Here is a 20,744-nt window from a genome sequence, read left to right as displayed (position 1 = left end):
TATTGCCTTGGCTATTTGTGGCCTCTTGTGTTTCCATATAAATTTAACAGTAGATTTTTCAATCTCTTTAATGAATGTCATTGGAATTTTGATGGGAATTGCATTAAACATGTAGATTACTTTGGGGAGTATCGACATTTTTACTATGTTGATTCTACCAATCCATGAGCATGGGAGATCTCTCCACTTTCTATAGTCTTCCTCAATCTCTTTCTTCAGAAGTGTATAGTTTTCCTTGTAGAGGTCTTTCACATCTTTTGTTAGGTTTACACCTAGGTATTTGATTTTGTTTGAGGCTATTGTAAATGGAATTGTTTTCATACATTCTTTTTCCGTTTGCTCATTGTTAGTGTATAGAAATGCTAATGATTTTTCTATGTTGATTTTATATCCTGCTACCTTGCTATAGCTATTGATGATGTCTAGAAGCTTCTGAGTAGAGTTTTTGGGTCTTTAAGGTATAGGATCATGTCATCTGCAAATAGGGATATTTTGACAGTTTCTTTACCTATTTGTATTCCTTTTATTCCTTCTTCTTGCCTAATTGCTCTGGCTAGGAATTCCAGTACTATGTTGAATAGGAGTGGAGATAGTGGGCATCCTTGTCTGGTTCCTGATTTTAGAGGGAATGGTTTTAATTTTTCTCCGTTAAGTATAATGCTGGCTGTAGGTTTGTCATATATAGCTTTTATAATGTTGAGGAACTTTCCTTCTATTCCTAGTTTTCTTAGAGCTTTTATCATGAAATGATGTTGGATCTTATCAAAGGCTTTTTCTGCATCTATTGAGATGATCAAGTGGTTTTTGTCTTTGCTTCTGTTAATGTGGTTTATTACGTTTATTGATTTTCATATGTTGAACCACCCCTGCATCCCTGGGATGAAGCCTACCTGGTCGTGGTGAATAATCTTTTTGATGTGTTGCTGAATTCGATTTGCCATTATTTTGTTGAGGATTTTTGCATCAATGTTCATTAAGGAGATTGGCCTATAGTTCTCCTTTTTGGAGGTGTCTTTGCCTGGTTTTGGGATAAGTGTAATACTGGCTTCATAAAATGTGTTTGGCAGTTTTCCTTCCCTTTCTATTTCATGGAACAGTTTAAGGAGGGTTGGCATCAGTTCTTCTTTAAAGGTCTGATAGAATTCAGCAGAGAATCCACCAGGTCCTGGACTTTTCTTTTTGGGGAGACTCTTGATTGCTGCTTCAATTTCATTTTGTGTTATAGGTCTATTCAGGTGATTAATTTCCTCTTGGTTCAGTTTTGGATGATCATATGTATCTAGAAATCTGTCCATTTCTTTTAGATTTTTCAAATTTATTTGAATATAGGTTCTCAAAGTAGTCTCTGATGATTTCCTGGACTTCCATGGTGTTTGTTGTTATCTCCCCTTTTGCATTCCTAATTCTACAAATTTGGGTTTTTTCTCTCCTCATTTTAGTCAGGTTTGCCAGGGGTCTATCGATCTTGTTTATTTTTTCAAAGAACCAACTTTTTGTTTCATTAATTCTTTGTATGGTTTTTTTGGTTTCTATTTCGTTGATTTCAGCTCTTATTTTTATTATTTCTCTCCTTCTATTTGTCTTGGGATTTCCTTGTTCTTGTTTTTCTAGGAGTTTGAGATGTATCATTAGGTCATTGATTTGGGATCTTTCAATCTTTTTAATATATGCACTCATGGCTATAAACTTTCCTCTCAAGACTGCCTTAGCTGTGTCCCATAGGTTCCGGTAGGTTGTGTTTTCATTTTCATTGACTTCCAGGAACTTTTTACTTTCCTCTTTTATTGCATCGATGATCCATTCTTCATTAAGTAATGAGTTATTTAGTTTCCAGCTGTTTGCATGTTTTTTGTCTTTACTTTTGTTGTTGACTTCTACTTTTACTGCATTGTGGTCAGATAGTATGCACGGTATTATTTCTATTTTCTTATATTTGCTGAGGCTTGCTTTGTGCCCTAGGATATGATCTATTTTGGAGAAGGTTGCATGGGCTGCTGAGAAGAATGTATATTGTGTAGAGGTTGGATGAAATGGTCTGTAGACATCTACTAGGTCCACTTGATCTATTGCATATTTTAGATCTTGGATTTCTTTATTGATTTTTTGTTTGGATGACCTATCTATTGATGATAATGGGGTGTTATCATCAACCCAACCACTGTGTTGGCGTTTATATTTGCTTTTAGTTCTTTCAGGGTATGTTTGATGAAATTGGGTGCGTTGACATTGGGTGCGTACAGATTGATGATTATTATTTCCTTTTGGTCTATTTCCCCTTTTATTAGTATGGAATGTCCTTCTTTATCTCGTTTGATCAATGTAGGTTTGAAGTCTACTTTGTCAGAGATAAGTATTGCTACTCCTGCTTGTTTTCGGGGGCCATTGGCTTGGTAAATCTTCTTCCAGCCTTTTATCCTAAGCATATGCTTATTTCTGTCGGTGAGATGAGTCTCCTGTAAGCAACAAATTGTTGGATCTTCTTTTTTAATCCATTTTGTCAAACGGTGTCTTTTGATGGGTGAATTAAGTCCATTAACATTAAGCGTTAGTATTGATAGGTATGTGGTGATTCCTGCCATTTAGTTGTCTTAGTTGTTTGAAGGTTTGATTGTGTGTACCTAACTTGATGTTACTCTCTACTGTCTTGCTTTTTCTTATCCTGTGGTTTGGTGCTGCCTGCCTTTTCATGGTTAAGTTGGGTGTCACTTTCTGTGTGCAGGATCCCTTGCAGAATCTTTTGTAATGGTGGCTTTGTGGTCACATATTGTTTTAGTTTCTGCTTATCATGGAAGACTTTTATTGCTCCATCTATTTTGAATGATAGCTTTTCTGGGCAGAGTATCCTGGGGTTGAAGTTATATTCATTCAGTGCCCGGAAGATCTCACCCCACGCTCTTCTTGCTTTTAATGTTTCTGTTGAGAAGTCTGCTGTTATTTTGATGGGTTTACCTTTGTATGTTACTTGTTTTTTCTCTCTTACAGCCTTCAATATTCTTTCCTTAGTTTCTGAACTTGTTGTTTTAATGATGATATGTCGTGGAGTAGTTCTATTTTGATCTGGTCTGTTTGGTGTCCTGGAGGCCTCTTGCATCTGTATGGGAATATCTTTCTCTAGATTTGGGAAATTTTCCATTATTATTTTGTTGAATATATTACGCATTCCCTTCGCTTGCACCTCTTCTCCTTCTTCGATGCCCATGATTCTCAAGTTTGGTCTTTTGATGGAGTCAGTGAGTTCTTGCATTTTCTTTTCACAGGTCTTGAGTTGTTTAATTAATAGTTCTTCGGTTTTTCCTTTAATTACCATTTCATCTTCAAGTTCTGAGATTCTGTCTTCTGTTTGTTCTATTCTGCTGGATTGGCCTTCCGTTTTGTTTTGCAGTTCTGTTTCATTCTTTTTTCTGAGGTTTTCCATTTCCTGGCTGTTTTCTTCTTTATTGTTGTCTATTTTTGTCCTGAGTTCATTTATCCATTTATTCATTGTGTTCTCTCTTTCACTTTGGTGTTTATACAGTGCTTCTATGGTTTCCTTTATTTCTTCTTGTGCTTTTTCAAATTCTCTATTTTTGTTGTCTTGGAATTTCTTGAGTGTCTCCTGTACATTTTGGTTGACCCTATCCAGTATCATCTCTATAAAATTCTCATTGAGTACTTGTAGTATGTCTTCTTTTAAATTATTCTTGTGGGCTTCATTGGGTCCTTTGGCATAGTTTATTTTCATTTTGTTGGAGTCTGGATCTGAGTTTCTGTTCTCTTCATTCCCCTCTGGTTCCTGTACTAATTTTTTGCTGTGGGGAAACTGGTTTCCTTGTTTTTTCTGTCTTCCCGTCATTGTCCTTGGTGTTGTTACTGTCCCTGTACTGTGTGTAATTAAGTATTTTCTAGCTTGTAATAATAACAATGGTAATATTGAGAATGGAAGAGTGAGCTGAGATGGAAAGCAAGAAGTTAAAGAAAAGGAGAAAACAAATATACAGACAAGAGGGAGAAAGCAGAACAAGGTATCAGACAAGAGAGTTTCAAAGGTATAAACAGGGAGTGTTAGTGTACTAATCGACAGTAAGCTGAACAGACAATAGAGAGACAGAGAGAGGATTGAAAATCAAAGATAAAAAAAATAAAAAATAAGTATATGAAAGTAATATCTATATATAAAAATGAATTAAAATAAAATGGAAAATAGAAAATTAAAAAAAAAAAAAACCAAAAAACTTCCAAGTTTATATGCAATGCAATTTCAGTCTTAATAATTTGGATGTCCGTCTCAATCTCCAGTCCTGGAGTTGGTGCCTCAGATGTTGTTCTGTAGTTGTCTCCTCAAAGGGGATGCATAAAGTAGAACAAAACTACACTCACCCACACACAGAAGAAAAAAAAAAAAAAGCCCCACCAAGTGTCCCCAGTTCAAATGCAATACAGTTTCAGTAAGTTTTTCGGCTTGCAGGTGTAATTCGGTTGTTCTCTCATCAAAGGTAGGGAGAAAAAGAAAAAAAAGTGTCTGGAGGCAGTTCTGAGAGTGGTATCTGCAACTGTGGCTTGCCTGCCTGCTGCTCTCAGCCTGTAGCTGGCGGCGTTATTTATGCAGATCTCTGGGGTGAGCTAGCACTCACCTGGTCCCACAGGCTTTGTTTGCTCAGAGTTCTCCTGTGCAGGGGGCCTCTGCTACAGGCTTTCCCCTTTCCAAGCACTGGGAAAGGTGACACTGCCCCGCATTGTCCGGCCTGCGTGTTTATTTACAGTTCACGTGGGAAGTGGGTCTTCCCTCCTCTCACAAGCGTCCCCGCTCCTGGTTGCTGGGCGCGCGCCCCACTCCCGCCAGAGCCTCTCCGGCCCGCCCGGCTTGTTTATTTACAGTCCCAGGAAGGATTCCCTTCCCCCAATCTTCAGCGCTCAGGGCGCCCCACCCTCTTTCCAGCGTGTCTTAACTGTTCTTATTGCTTAGTACTCAGTTTCTCTTTTTTTCTTGGGTGGAGGTCAGTCTGTCCAGGGGGCTATGCTGCTCTGGCCCAGGCTTGTCCGTGGGGCTACCGCGGTACCGCGAAGCTCACCTGGTCCACGTCTTCCCAAGCCGTATGGGCGCCGGCCACTGGCGGCCCCGGGGGCCCTCCTCGGTTCTCCGTTTAACGTGAAGTGGAGATTCTCTGCGCCGGCTGGAGATGTGGAGGAGTCAAAGTTATGCCTTTTCTCGGTGACTATGCCTGCAAAGTGTGTCTCCAGCGTCTCTCCAAGATTTCACTATAGGAGGGTCGCTTTCTGCTTCCTACCTCTAGCCGCCATCTTGGAATTCCCAATCACTGCATTTAATTAGTGGCAAGTGACTTCTAACTTACCTCCACCTTCTAAATATTGTGCAATTTTCTCTGAGTCAGTTCAAACTGGGAACTATACAAAGGCAATTCTAAGAATCATAGTTCCTAGCTTAACCATGTTGACAGTAGCAGTCTCTAGCACACATTTGTTGTCTGATTATATGATGAACTTCTATGAATTAACAAGAAAACAGTGCACCCCATTTAAAAGTGGATGAAACACCAGTTACTTCTCAAAAAAAGGGGGTACAAATAGCCAAGAAGCATCAAAGGAAATATAAATTCAAACTACAACACTATACTACTGTATACCCACCATTATGCCAAACATTGGTGAAAATAGGGAACACCTAGAACTCCTGTACATTGCTGATGGGGCTATACGTTGGTCCAACTACTTTGTAAAAATGACTTGCAAGCTTTACTGAGGTACACATGTGTCTTATAACCCAGTAATCCCACTCCTAGTTATGTATGTAAATTAAATCAGTCCATACATATCTACCACAAAATATGTTCAAGAATATTAACAAAGAAAACAGATACTCAGATCCAGACTCCAACAAAATGAAGATAAACTACGCCAAAGTACCCAAAGAAGCCCACAAGAATAATCTAAAAGAAGAAATACTACAGGTAATCCATGAGAATTTTATAGAGATGATACTGGATATGGTCAACTAAAATGTACAGGAGACATTCAAGAAATTCCAAGACAACAAAAATAGAGAATTTGTAAAAGCACAAGAAGAAATAAAGGAAACATACAAGCACTGTCTAAACACCAAAGTGAAACAAAGAACACAATTAATAAAGAGATAAATGAACTCAGGACAAAAATAGACAACAATAAAGAAGAAAACAGCCAGGATATGGCTGTTTTTACCTCAGAAAAAAGAACGAAACAGAACTGCAAAACAAAACGGAAGGCCAATCCAGCAGAATAGAACAAACAGAAGACAGAATCTCAGAACTTGAAGATGAAATGGTAATTAAAGGAAAAACTGAAGAACTATTAATTAAACAACTCAAGACCTGTGAAAAGAAAATGCAAGAACTCACTGACTCCATCAAAAGACCAAACTTGAGAATCATGGGCATCGAAGAAGGAGAAGAGGTGCAAGCGAAGGGAATGCGTAATATATTCAACAAAATAATAACGGAAAATTTCCCAAATCTAGAGAAAGATATTCCCATACAGATGCAAGAGGCCTCCAGGACACCAAACAGACCAGATCAAAATAGAACTACTCCATGACATATCATCATTAAAACAACAAGTTCAGAAACTAAGGAAAGAATATTGAAGGCTGTAAGAGAGAAAAAACAAGTAACATACAAAGGTAAACCCATCAAAATAACAGCAGACTTCTCAACAGAAACATTAAAAGCAAGAAGAGCGTGGGGTGAGATCTTCCGGGCACTGAATGAATATAACTTCAACCCCAGGATACTCTGCCCAGAAAAGCTATCATTCAAAATAGATGGAGCAATAAAAGTCTTCCATGATAAGCAGAAACTAAAACAATATGTGACCACAAAGCCCCACTACAAAAGATTCTTCAAGGGATTCTGTGCACAAAAAATGAAACCCAACATAACCATGAAAGGACAGGCAGCACCAAACCACAGGAAAAGAAAAAGCAAGAAAGTAGAGAGTAACATCAAGTTAGGTACACACAATCAAACCTTCAAACAACTAAGACAACTAAATGACAGGAATCACCACATACCTATCAGTACTAACACTTAATGTTAACGGACTTAATTCACCCATCAAAAGGCACCATTTGACAAAATGGATTAAAAAGGAAGATCCAACAATTTGTTTCTTGCAGGAGACCCATCTCACTGACAGAAATAAGCATAGGCTTAGGATGGACAGCTGTAAGAAGATTTACCAAGCCAATGACCCCCGAAAACAGGCAGGAGTAGCAATACTTATCTCTGACAAAGTAGACTTCAAACCTACATTGATCAAATGAGATAAAGAAGGACATTCCATACTAATAAAAGGGGAAATAGACCAAAAGGAAAAAATAATCATCAACCTGTATGCACCCAATGTCAATGCACCCAATTTTATCAAACATACCCTGAAAGACCTAAAAGCATATATAAACGCCAACACAGTGGTTGTGAGAGACTTTAACACCCCATTATCATCAATAGATAGGTCATCCAAACAAAAAATCAATGAAGAAATCCAAGACCAAAAATATACAATAGATCAAATGGACCTACTTGATGTCTACAGAACATTTCATCCAACCTCTACACAATATACATTCTTCTCAGTAGCCCTGGAACCTTCTCCAAAATAGATCGTATCCTAAGGGCACAAAGCAAGCCTCAGCAAATATAAGAAAATAGAAATTATACCATGCATACTATCTGATCACAATGCAGTAAAAGTAGAACTCAACAACAAAAGTAAAGACAAAAAACATGCAAACAGCTGGAAACTGAATAACTCATTGCTTAATGAACAATGGATCATCGATGAAATTAAAGAGAAAATTAAAAAGTTCCTGGAAATCAATGAAAATGAAAACACAACCTACCGGAACCTATGGGACACAGCAAAGGCAGTCCTGTGAGGAAAGTTTATAGCCATGAGTGCATATATTAAAAAGACTAAAAGATCCCAAATCAATGACCTAATGATATATCTCAAAATCCTAGAAAACAAGAACAAGCAAATCCCCCCAAAAAAGTAGAGAAATAATAAAAATAAGAGCTGAAATCAATGAAATAGAAGCCAAAAAAACCATACAAAGAATTAATGAAACAAAAAGTTGGTTCTTAGAAAAAATAAACAAGATTGACAGACCCCTGGCAAACCTGACTAAAATGAGGAGAGAAAAAAACCCAAATTAGTAGAATCAGGAATGCAAAGGGGAGAGAACAACAAACACCATGGAAGTCCAGGACATCATCAGAGACTACTTTGAGAAACTATATTCAAATAAATTTGAAAATCTTAAAGAAATGGACAGGTTTCTAGATACATATGATCATCCAAAACTGAACCAAGAGGATATTAATCACCTGAATAGATCTATAACACAAAATGAAATTGAAGCAGCAATCAAGAGTCTCCCCAAAAGGAAAAGTCCAGGACCTGATGGATTCTCTGCTGAATTCTATCAGACCTTTAAAGAAGAACTGATACCAACCCTTCTTAAACTGTTCCACGAAATGGAAAGGGAAGGAAAACTGCCAAACACATTTTATGAAGCCAGTATTACACTTATCCCAAAACCAGGCAAAGACACCTCCAAAAAGGAGAACTATAGGCCAATCTCCTTAATGAACATTGATGCAAAAATCCTCAACATAATCCTGGCAAACCGAATTCAACAACACATCAAAAAATTATTCACCACAATCAAGTAGGCTTCATCCCAGGGATGCAGGGGTGGTTCAACATATGAAAATCAATAACCGTAATAAACCACATTAACAGAAGCAAAGACAAAAACCACTTGATCATCTCAATAGATGCAGAAAAAGCCTTTCATAAAATCCAACACCATTTTATGATAAAAGCTCTAAGAAAACTAGGAATAGAAGGAAAATACCTCAACATTATAAAAGCTATATATGACAAACCTACAGCCAATATTATACTTAGCGCAGAAAAACTGAAACCATTCCCTCTAAAATCAGGAACTAGACAAGGATGCCCACTATCTCCACTCCTATTTAACATAGTACTGGAATTCCTAGCCAGAGCAATTAGGCAAGAAGAAGGAATAAAAGGAATACAAATAGGTAAAGAAACTGTCAAAATACCCTATTTGCAGATGACATGATCCTATACCTTAAAGACCCAAAAAACTCTACACAGAAGCTTCTAGACATCATCAATAGCTACAGCAAGGTAGCAGGATATAAAAATCAACATAGAAAAATCATTAGCATTTCTACACACTAACAATGAGCAAACTGAGAAAGGATGTATGATAACAATCCCATTTACAATAGCCTCAAAAAAAATCAAACACCTAGGTGTAAACCTAACAAAAGATATGAATGACCTCTACAAGGAAAACTATAAATTTCTGAAGAAAGAGATTGAGGAAGACTATAGAAAGTGGAGAGATCTCCCATGCTCATGGATTGGTAGAATCAACCTGGTAAAAATGTCTATACTCCCAAAAAAGTATAGACATGTAATCTACATGTTTAATGCAATTCCCATGAAAATTCCAATGACATTCATTAAAGAGATTGAAAAATCTACCATTAAAGTTATATGGAAACACAGGAGGCCACGAATAGCCAAGGCAATACTCAGTCAAAAGAACAATGCAGGAGGTATCACAATACCTGACTTCAAACTATATTACAAAGCAGTAGCAATAAAACAGCATGGTACTGGCACATAAACAGACACAAAGACCAGTGGAACAGAACAGAGGACCCGGATATGAAGCCACACAACTATAACCAACTTGTCTTTGACAAAGCAGCTAAAAATATACGATGGAGAAATAGCAGCCTCTTCAACAAAAACTGCTGGGGAAACTGGTTAGCAGTCTGCAAAAAACTGAAACTAGATCCATGTATATCACCCTATACCAAGATTAACTCAAAATGGATCAAGGATCTTAATGTCAGACCACAAACTCTAAAGTTGATACAGGATAGAGTAGGAAATACTCTGGAGTTAGTAGGTATAGGTAAGAACTTTCTGAATGAAACCCCAGCACCACAGCATCTAAGAGATAGCATAGATAAATGGGACCTCATAAAACTAAAAAGCTTCTGTTCATCAAAAGAAATGGTCTCTAAACTGAAGAGAACACACCCAGAGTGGGAGAAAATATTTGCCAGCTATACATCAGACAAAGGACTGAAGACCAGAATATATAGAGAACTTAAAAAACCAAATTCTCCCAAAACTATTGAACCAATAGAGAAATGGGCAAGTGAACTAAACAGAACTTTCTCAAAAGAAGAAATTCAAATGGCCAAAAAACACATGAAAAAATGCTCACCATCTCTAGCAGTAAAGGAAATGCAAATTAAAACCACACTAAGATTCCACCTCACTCCTGTTAGAATAGCCATCATCAGCAACACCACGAACAACAGGTGTTGGCGAGGATGTGGGGAAAAAGGAACCCTCTTACACTGTTGGTGGGAATGTAAACTAGTACAACCACTCTGGAAAAAAATTTGGAGGCTACTTAATAAGCTAAACATTGATCTACCATTTGATCCAGCAATACCACTGTTGGGGATATACCCAAAAGACTGTGACACAGGTTACTCCAGAGGCACCTGCACACCCATGTTTATTGCGGCACTATTCACAATAGCCAAGTTATGGAAACAGCCAAGATGCCCCAGCACTGACGAATGGATTAAGAAAATGTGGTATCTATACACAATGGAATTTTATGCAGCCATGAAGAAGAACGAAATGTTATCATTCTCTGGTAAATGGATGGAATTGGAGAACATCATTCTGAGTGAGGTTAGCCTGGCCCAAAAGACCAAAAATCATATGTTCTCCCTCATATGTGGACATTAGATCAAGGGCAAACACAACAAGGGGATTGGACTATGAGCACATGATAAAAGCGAGAACACACAAGGGAGGGGTGAGGATAGGTAAGACACCTAAAAAACTAGCTAGCGTTTGTTGCCCTTAACGCAGAGAAACTAAAGCAGATACCTTAAAAGCAACTGAGGCCAATAGGAAAAGGGGACCAGGAACTAGAGAAAAGGTTAGATCAAAAAGAATTAACCTAGAAGGTAACACACATGCACAGAAAATCATTGTGAGTCTACTCCCTGTATAGCTATCCTTATCTCAACTAGCAAAAACCCTTGTTCCTTCCTATTATTGCTTATACTCTATCTTCAGCAAAATATTTTCTGCCGGGTATCAAGGGGGTGAGTGGAGGGGGGTAGTGGTAAGGTGGGGAAGGGGGGAGAAATGACCCAAGTATTGTATGCACATATGAATAAAAAATAATAATAATAAAAATATTTACAGCAATCTCATTCATGATAGCTTTAAACTGGTCACTACGTACACGCCATCAAAAGGAGAGTGGTCAATTTAAGTTGTGATGTCTATACTAAACAGAATGCTTCACAGTAATGGAAAAAGAATGAACTACATGCATCAACATACCTGAGTCTCTTCTTTGGTTCTTGTGAACCAAAGAAGCTAGATCTGAACTATAAAAACAAGAAAATAATCTATAGAGATGAGTCAAAATAGTGATAACCTTCATATTAACTAGGGAGGATTGGAGCACCTTCTGTAGTGTGGAAATGATCTACATTGATCTGGTTAGAGTCACTTGGGTCTATATACCTCTACAAATTCATGGAATTGTACACACTGAAGGTAAGTGAACTCTATGTACTGTATGTAGTTTATATCTTCAATTAAAAATAAAATGAATATTTATCAATATAACATTCTAGTCAGTAAATACTGTTGGAACTGCCATCCTGGCCTAAGTTGTATGGTGGCTATGGGAGGAAGACAGACCTATGGTAGAGTCCATTATGATATTGTATTAAAATTTACATAGGGTTGGACCAGGTAAAGTGAGTCTACTCAAAAGTGCTAGCAAGTGCTGTCATTGTTGTTTAGAGGATATAGTGTTGAATGAGGGTCCATTGGAGGTCTCTGTGTCCACAATCAGGGTTTAGATGGGCTGAAGTGTCTACTTGAGTAAAGCCATTACAGAGTCCAATGTAAGGTGGGCTTACCCTGCTAAAACCATAGTCAGTTGTTCTGGTGGAACAGGCTACCCCTGGCCTTGACACCTTTAGGAGAAGGCTTCTGATTAGCAGTTAAATATATTTTATAAGAAAAAATTGGAAAGCAAATTACTGTATCTTGTTAGGTATTTGTTTGAGATAAGAGGCAATTTGAGATGCATGGTGGAAAATATAAAAATTTGAAACTTTTTGTAAAACAAACCTTCCTCTGAGACCTAAGGCAAAGCTCACTTCACTCATGAGATCCTCTAAGACAACTTCTTACTTCATCATATCTTTGTACCAAACACATTTTGTACATTCATGTTTTGTGTCCCAAGGCTATCATAAGCCGTTTGTATTTATCTTCTCCAAAGAGGATAGATTGGAAGCAGGCCCTCAGTTCCTGAGCAGCGGTAGTATACAACATAGTGTGCAAACACACCCTTACTGTTTGATGTTCTTGATGTTGCTGCCTTTACATTTGTAGGAAAGGGGTAAGGAATTTGGAGACTACTGACTCCTTCAGTATACTTAGCCTTCTAATCCATGGCATGGTATACTTATTAGGTTTTCTTTGATTTCTTTTGTTAGCATTTTCTAATCTTTCTGTTATTCTCTGTTTTTATTCTTTGCATGTTTTCAGCTCTTTTATGGTGGTTGTTTTGAAATTTTATGTTCCTACTTATTTTCTAGTTGTTCTATTGATTACTAAGGAGTATAGAAGCCTACAGCCATAATTGTGGATTTGTCCATCTCTCCTTTCAAAATCAGTCAATGTTGCTTTCTGATTCTTTTCTTTCTCCTTCCTTCCCTCCCTCCCTCTCTCTCCCATTCTCTCCTTCTCTCTTTCCCTCTCCTTGTTGCTGGGAATTGAACCCAGGATCTTCTGCAGGTTTTGCTTCCTTTATTATTTATTTATTTTATTGTGATACTAGGGTTTAAACTCAGGGCCTACACCTTGAGCCACTCCACCAGCCCTTCTTTTGTGATGGGTTTTATCAAGATAGGGTCTCCTGAACTATTTGCCCAGGCTGGCTTCAAACTGTGATCCTCCTGATCTCTGCCTCCTGAGTAGCTAGGACTACAGGCATGAGCCACTGGCACCTGGCTTGCTTCCTTTATTGTGTGAGTGTGTGTGTGTGTGTGTGTGTGTGTGTGTGTGTGTGTGTTGACAGCACTGGAGATTGAACTTAGGGCTTCATGCTTGCTAAGCAGGTACTCTTACGACTTAAGCCATGCCACCATCCCACTTCCTTTATTTTGAAACTCTGTTCTTAGATGCATATACTTTAGGGTTTGTTGTCTCTTCTTGATGAACTGACTCTTTATGCACTATGCCATATCCCCCTTTATTCCTAATAAAGAATCTTTAGAGTATTTACATGTAGTGTAAGTATTGATATATTTGGATTTAGATCTATCATTTTATTATTTTTGTCTTCTGCTTGTCCTCTCTTCATTTTGCTGTTCTATTTTTCCTTTCCTGACTTTTATTTTTGGATTACTTATTTTTTTAGAATTCCATTTTGATAAATCCATTGAATTTGTGACCATTTCCCTTTGTACAGTTTTGTTTATTGGCTTAGTGGTTGCTTTAGGATTGCAATATACATACTTCAGTTTTTACCATCTTCCTAGAATTGATATTTTACTACTTGAAGCAGAATGGTGAAACCTTACCCCCTTGTGAATGTCTTTACCCTCCCCACTTACAGTGTAGTTTTCATGTGTAATACATGGCATACATTGAAAACATCACCAATGTTAGAATTTTTTGCTTTAAAAATGTTAGAATTTCTTTAAGAAAGAGGGGAAGCTATCTGTTTACTCAGATTTACTATTTCTTTTGCCCTTCCTCCGTTCCTAAAGTTTCAAATTTTCACCTATAACTTTTCTCTTATACCTCAAGCACTTCTTTTAGATTTTTCTGTTTTTTCCTGCAGTACTGGGATTTGAACTCAGGGCCTTGTGCTCACTAGGCAGGCGCTCTACCACTTGAACCACTCTACCAACCCTTAGCACTTCTTTTAGAACAGGTCTGCTAACACACACTCTTCCTTTTCTTCCACTCATAAATGTCTTCAGTTCACCTTTATTCCTGAAGAGTATTTTCACAATGGATATTGACACTTCTTTTTTCAGCACAGTAAAATCTTTGTTCCAGTACTTTTTGACCTCAAAGGTTTCTGGTAAGAAATCTGAAGTTGTTAAGATAATTATTGTCCTGTATGTAATATGTTGTTTCGCACTAGCAGCTTTCAAGATTGTTTTAAAAGACAGGGTCTTACTATGGAGCCCAGGATGGCCTTGAACTCCTGATCCTCCTTCCTCAGCCTCCCAAGTACTGGGGTTACAGGCCTGCACTACCATATCTGGCAAGACTTTATAAATTTGTGTTTGGTTTTCATCACTTTGATTATGATGTGTTTGGGCATGGATGTCTTTTATCCTTTTGGGGTTGGAAGAGCTTCTTGAATCTGTACAGGACCTAATTACTATTCCTTGGACCAGAAAGAGGATTCTTTTGGAGTTCTTTATACATCTGGTGCACAGTTCTGGGATTTGGGATATTTTTTTCAGTTTGGGTTGGGAGATACAAGGGCAGAAAAACCAGAAAATGTATTGCTGGATTAGTAGTGCATTGAGTTATGGTTTCTTTCCCCAGCCTGCCTGCTATAATTTCCTCTTCGGAGTCCTCAAACAGTTATGCCATCTATTCTCTCTATAATTCTTAGTTTCATTCAGGGAGAGAGCAAGGGGAGTGAGCTTACTCTCTCAGGTAACCAGAACTCAAAAGTTTTGTGGTTTCTTCCAGAAGCTTTATACTTTTATTTTTTACATTTAAATGTATCATCCATTTTGAATTAATTTTTGAATTTCATATATGAGTCAAGGTTCACTTTTTTATACATAGGTGGTGAATTGTGACAATATCATTTCTTGAAAAAACTTAACTTTCCCATTAAATTCCTTTAATACTTGGATTAAAAAAACAATTGATTGTGTAAGAGTGGGTCTGTTTCTGGAATTTGTTTTCCCTATTGACCTTTTTTTTATTAAAAAAAATGTCTACTACATTTTCAATGATTACTAGTTTCATAGTACATCTTTAAATTAGAAAGTATAAATCCTCTTTTTCTTCTCTATCAAAAATTTTTTGGATATTCTCTTCTGGATCCTTTATATTTCCATATAAATTTTAGGATTAAGTTTTTAATTTCAAAACAAACAAAAGCCAAAACTGTGCTTACCAATCTTGATTCCTCCAAACCCATGAGCTTGGCATATCTTTTCGTTTATTTAGGACTTCTTATGACTTTTCTCAGAATTGTTTTGTAGATTCAATGTAAAGGTGTTGATGTATTTTTAAAACTTATTCTTTGTGTTAGTCAGCATTCTGTCACTGTGACAAAATCCCTGAGAAAAGCAACCTAAAGGAGGAACGATTTATTTTTGATTCATAGTTTCAGAGGTTTCAGTCCATGGTCACTTGGTTCCATTGCCGTGGGCCTAAGATAAGGCCCAACATCATGGCAGGTAGTAGAGCAGAACTGCTCACCTCATGGCAGCCAGGAAGGATGGAGGTAGGGGAGGAAGGGGAGAGAGATGTAGAGGGAGAGAGGGAGAGAGAGAGGGAAAGACCAGAGATAAAATACACCATCTAAAGTCACACTCCCCGTGACCTACTTCCTCCACCTTGGCCTCACCTCCTAATATCCCATTGAGCTATGAACTCATCAATGGATTAATCCACTGATTAAGTTAGAGCCTTAATGGTCCAGTCACATCTCAAGGCCCCACCTCTGAACACTGCTGCACTGGAGACTAAGCCTTCAGTACATGAGTCTTTGGGTGGGGGGGGGGAGCATTTCATATACAAACCATAACATTCCTAAATATATTTTGGCTTGGATACTATTATAAATGTTTTTATTTATTCTCACTTTATGGTGCTGGGGATTGAACTCAGAGCTTCACCCATGCTAAATGTGTGCTTTCCCACTGAGCTACATACTCAGCTCTGTAAATGGGTATTTATAACTTTACAATTGTTCATTGCTACTGTATATTAAAAACTACTATTTTCCTTCTGTTTTCTTTCTTTCTTTCTTTCTTTCTTTCTTTCTTTCTTTCTTTCTTTCTTTCTCTCTCTCTCTCTCTCTCTCTCTCTCTCTCTCTCTTTCTTTCTTTCTTTCTTTCTTTCTTTCTTTCTTTCTTTCTTTCTTTTCTTTCTTTCTTTTCTTTTGAGCCACCCCACTAGCCCTTTCTTGTGATGGGTTTCTTCAAGTTAGGGTTTCATGAACTATTTGCTGGGGCTGGCTTTGAACTGCAGTCCTCATGATCTCTGCCTCCTGAATAGCTAGGATTACAGGCATGAGTCACCAGCGCCTGGCAAAAACTATTTTCATGTATTGACTTTGTTTCCTAACACTTGCTAAATTCACTTATTAAGCCTAATACTTTTTCTTTGTAGATTCTTTAAATTTTTCTATTATGTAATCTGTGAATTCTTATTCACAGATTAACTCTTCCTTTCTAATATGTCTGCTTTTTAATTCTCTTTCTCATTACATTGAGTAGAACCTCCAATAAAATGTTGAATAGAAATAATGATTGAATAGTCTTGCCTTGATCTTTATATTAGAGGAAAAACATTCAGTCTTTCACCATTAAGTATCACATTAGCAGTAAGTTTTTGGGTTTTTCATTCATTGGTTGGTACTGGGGTTTGAACTCAGAACCTCATGCTTGCTTGGCTGGTGCTCTACCACTTGAGCCATTTCTCATTGATGCCCTTTATGAGGTTGAAGAATTTTTTTCCACTGTTCTTATATCACTGAGAGTTTTTATCATAATGGGTGATGAATTTTGTCAAATGCCTTTTCTGAACTTATTTAGATGGCCATATATTTCTCCTTTTTTTTCTTCTGTTAATGAGGTGAATAACATTAATTGATTTTTATATTAATCCAGACTTGCCTGCCTTATAAAACTTCATTTATTTGTGATATATTATCCTGCTATTTTTATTATTTATTTATGTAATGCTGGGGATAAAACCCAGCATCTCACATGCTAGGCAAGGATTCTACCACAGTACTACACATCCAGTCCTATCCTTTTAATATATTAGTTAATTCAGTTTATTAGTATTTTGGCTTACTATTTTGTACTTACTCTATTTTCATCAGGCATATTTGCTATACAGTTTTGTTGCAATGTCTTTGTTAGTTTTAATATCAGAGTAATGCTATTATCATAAAATGACTTGAGATGTGTTCCCTTCTCTGTTTTCTGAAAAAGTTTACATAAAATTGGTACTATTTTTCCACTAAATATTTGATAGAATTCCCTTCTAAAGTTATTTAGGTCTAGAAGGCTTTTGTTTTTTGTTTGTTTGTTTTGTCGTAGTAGAGGTTGAACTTAGGGCTTTGAGCTTGCTGCTTGAGCCATGCCTCCAGTCCTAGAGAGTATTTAAATGGAAAGATTTTAAATTAAAAATCTGATTTCTTTAAGAATGTCCTTTAAGAAATTGGCCCATTTTATCCAGTTATTCAAATTTCTTGGTGTAAAATTGTTGAAATTTTTCTTCATTAGCCTTTTAATATCTACATTATTCATTTCTGATATTAATATGCATTCTCTCTTTGTTCCCTCTCTTGGTCCATGTGGACAGGGCTTAGCAATTTAATTGATCTTCACAAAAAAACATACTTTAATTTATTTTCCCTATTACCTGATTTTTTTTTCAATGATTTCTGCTCTTTACTTTTTTCTTTTTCCTTCTATTTACTTTGGGTTTAGTTTGCTCATTTCCACATACACACCCAGCTTTTTACAATGGAAGCTCAAATTATTCATCTTAAATTCTTTTTTTAGCAGAAATCATTTATATTTATCACTTTCCTCCCAATCACTATTTTGGTTGAATCTCACAAATTTTAACATCATAACATCACCATCTGGCTCTATTTTTAATGATTTTTTTTTAAGTCTTGGTTGTTGTATTTTTCAGTTCTAAACTTTCCATTGGTTTCTTTTTTTTTTCTTTTTCTGGTGGTAGGGATTGAGCCCAGGGCCACAACATGCTAAGCATGTCTTCTGTCACTGAACAATGTTCCTAGCCCTGTTGGGTTCTTTTTTATAGTTTTTACTTTCTGCTAAGATTTTCCATCTTTGAAAAGCATCACTATTGCAACACTTTCTAATTTCTCCTATCACTTCTCTTTTGATCCATAGGTTAAACATATTGTTTAATTTCTAAATACTTGGGAACTTTGTTATTGAAATTTAGTTTTAGTGAAGTTATACTGAGAGAACATGATGAATATTCCATATATATATAAAAAGAATATATATGCTATAGTTTTTCAATGTAATATTCTGTAAATTTCAAAGGATTGAATTGATTCATAGTATTGTTCAAACCTTCTGTAACCTTACTGATTCTCTATTTGTTCTGCTAACTAATGGGGGAGGAATGTTAGTATTCCACCTCTAATTCTGGGTTTCTATTTCTTCTTTAACTTCTGTCAGTTTTGTCTTGTGTATGTTGAAGCCCTATAATTAGACGCATGCACACTTATGATTATATGTCTTCTTGATGAACTGACTCTTATCATAATAAAATATCACTCTTTATCTATGGTTGCCTCCTTTTCCTGTAGTCTGTTGATATTAAACGTATAATTCATCTCTTAATATGTTGTCTGACATTTATAAAAGATTCTAGCTTTCATAAAAATTATTATTTGCATAAATTTTAATAAGATTAGTGTTTGCATGGCATATATTTTTTCATCCTTATGCTTTGGACCTCTCTGTGTCATTCATTTAATAGCATCTCAAACAGCATATAATTGGGTCATTTTTAAAAAGTCTGTTTGACAACTGTCTTTTAAATTGGAATATATGGTCAATATACTTAATATAATTTTACATGACTAGTTTAAGTCCACTGTCTTCTTTTTTTTTAATTTAATTTCATCATTTTACTGTATTCATAACACAACAAAAGGTAGAGTTTCGAACTGGATCACTTGCCCCTTTCTCTTCTTATTTGTCCCCAGTTCAAAATGCTGTATCTCTGATGGCCAGTGTCCTCTTAGATCTGCAGTTGGGCTCAACACACCCCAGCCTCAGCACAATCTTCTTTATATTTTTAGCCCTTTTCTGGATGATCAGCTTAGTCTGCCCATCACAGTCCCTTTGCTTCCTGTCATAATGCTACTTTCCTTGGGCATACAGAGAATCTTTGTCCTTCTTGTTCTGTGTTACTTTGTGAGGTTGATGCTTGCCACACTTTTTATAGAAAGTATGGTGGGTTTTAGGACATAAACCAAGATTGCATGAGGGCCATCAGCACTGAAAGAAAGAACATGCTATTTTTTTCTCATATGTTCTTTGTTCTTGTCTTCCTTCTTTTGTATTATTTGAATATTCTTTTTTTTTCTTTTATTATTCATATGTGCATACAAGGCTTGGTTCATTTCTCCCCCCTTGAGTATTCTTAATATTCAAGTTGTCTTACTATTGCATTCCACCTCATGGCACAATTAGTCAGCAAGCCCAAAGTTTATATTATATAACGTAACTAGGACTAATCAATGTATTTATATATGCACAGCCAGGTTCTGGAGTATTAATTATACAAAAATCTACAGAAAGATCAGCATCCAACTGTGTCTGTGTCCTATTTCATCATAGGTAATGGATTTGCATTTTCAGTCTTTCTGTGCATGTCCTGCTACCATGGTATACCAAGGTCTGGTTATACGATACTGAAGATCACTGAAGACTGCTTATAACACAGCTGAATTCAGCCATCCTGATTTGTGTCATGGTATCTGAATCTCTTTCAATCTCTGGAAGACAATGATTTCCTGAAAGAAGTTATCAAATTCCATCTATCCTTGTCTTTGTCTGTCAAACTTATGGATAAGGATATTGTACAACTGGCTGAAGCCTGTAGCTAAAACCTGAGAGTGCTTGCTTGAGAGTGTTTTTCTTTGACCGTCCTAGAGTTGTCCCTGTTGTAGGTGTAGAAGACATTCTGCCAGTCTCAAGTTCATACCAGACTTGTTCTCTGGGTCAAACATAGACGTGATTGGCCTGACAGTCACCAGATTAAACGGTCCACATGTCATTGGGGAGTGTTTGCTGAAGTTCATTGTCTGATATCGCCTCACTCCTGTCTTTATCAACCAGCTGGAACATATTCCACAGAAAACTCTGGTCCTGACTGAGAGCACTGTGTCCAAGCCAGAGTAGGACCGTAGGCTCAAGTAAGAGTAGGGGCCATGGGCTAAAGTCCCTATGTCCTGTAATGCATATTTTTCCTCTGCTTGTGATTATGATGTTCCTTGGCATGTTTTCCTTTATTTTTATCCTTTTTAGGGTTCTTGGAGCTTCTTGGATCTCTGGGTTTGTATTTTGAAAATGTTGGAAAAAAATGTGACCATTATTGAAATGCTATGTTGTGACCATTATTCAAATATTTTTCTGCCTCAATCTCTTTTATCCCTTTAGTATTTGAATTTCACATATAGTAGATGGCCTGATACTATCCAATAGATTTCTGACATTTGGTAGTGGTTTTCCAGGTATTCTCCTCTGTGTGCCATTTGGCACATGTTCAAGTTTACTAGTTTTTCTTTTGCATAAAAAACTAGTTTTAACTAACACTAAAAAACTAAA

The 20,744-nt window shown here is 36.8% G+C and overlaps 1 pseudogene; it reads right to left on the bottom strand.

Annotated features, from left to right (window-relative positions):
• Window positions 1-19,818: 19,818 nt before the first annotated feature.
• LOC141423458 (programmed cell death protein 6 pseudogene) lies at window positions 19,819-20,417 on the bottom strand (annotated as a pseudogene).
• Window positions 20,418-20,744: the final 327 nt, after the last annotated feature.

The sequence above is a fragment of the Castor canadensis genome, chromosome 5 (assembly GCF_047511655.1).
Source record: "Castor canadensis chromosome 5, mCasCan1.hap1v2, whole genome shotgun sequence".
Taxonomy (NCBI): Eukaryota; Metazoa; Chordata; class Mammalia; order Rodentia; family Castoridae; genus Castor; species Castor canadensis.
The sequence above is the reverse complement of the archived record's forward strand: the minus strand, read 5'-3'. Positions and strand labels throughout refer to the sequence as shown.